Source organism: Penaeus monodon, chromosome 23 (genome assembly GCF_015228065.2).
Source record: "Penaeus monodon isolate SGIC_2016 chromosome 23, NSTDA_Pmon_1, whole genome shotgun sequence".
In the NCBI taxonomy this organism is placed as follows: Eukaryota; Metazoa; Arthropoda; class Malacostraca; order Decapoda; family Penaeidae; genus Penaeus; species Penaeus monodon.
Genome location: NC_051408.1, coordinates 2,189,449 through 2,189,941, shown reverse-complemented (window position 1 = coordinate 2,189,941; position 493 = coordinate 2,189,449). Strand labels below are relative to the sequence as shown.

The window sequence follows — 493 nt, the reverse complement described above, 5'->3', positions numbered from 1 at the left end:
CCCCCCGGGCCCCGGGGGCCCCCCCCCCCCCCCCGGGGCCCCCCAATTTTTTCCCCCCCCAAGCCCCCCGGGGGATTTTTTCCCCCCCCCCCTTGGGGGGTTTCCCCCTTTGGGGGGGGAAATTTTTTTTTTAAAAGGGAAGGGGCCCGGGGGTTTAAAAAACCCCCCCGGGGAAATTCCCCCAACCCCCCCCCCCAAAAAAAAAAAACCCAAAGAAGGGGTTCCCAAAAGGGGGGCCCCCCGGGGGCCCCCCCCGGGGGCCCCCCCAAAGCAAAACCCCCTTTTAAAGGGCCCCCCAAGAACCCCCCAAAAGGCCCCCCCCAAAAAGCCCCCCCCCCCCCAAATTCCCCCCTTTTTTTTTTTGGGGGCCCCCCCCCCCCAATTTGGGAAACCCCCCCCCCCTTAACCCTTTCCCAAAATTTCCCCCCCCCCCCTTTTCCCCCCGGGGGGTTTCCCAAAACCCCCTTTTCCCCCCCAAAAAACCCCCCAAAAA

The 493-nt window shown here is 64.7% G+C and overlaps 1 protein-coding gene across 1 annotated transcript in view; it reads left to right on the top strand.

The window, feature by feature from the left end:
- LOC119587673 (nascent polypeptide-associated complex subunit alpha, muscle-specific form-like) overlaps positions 1 to 493 on the top strand; it is a 31,190-nt gene that overhangs the window by 10,859 nt on the left and 19,838 nt on the right. The gene's annotated exons all lie outside the window — the stretch shown is intronic.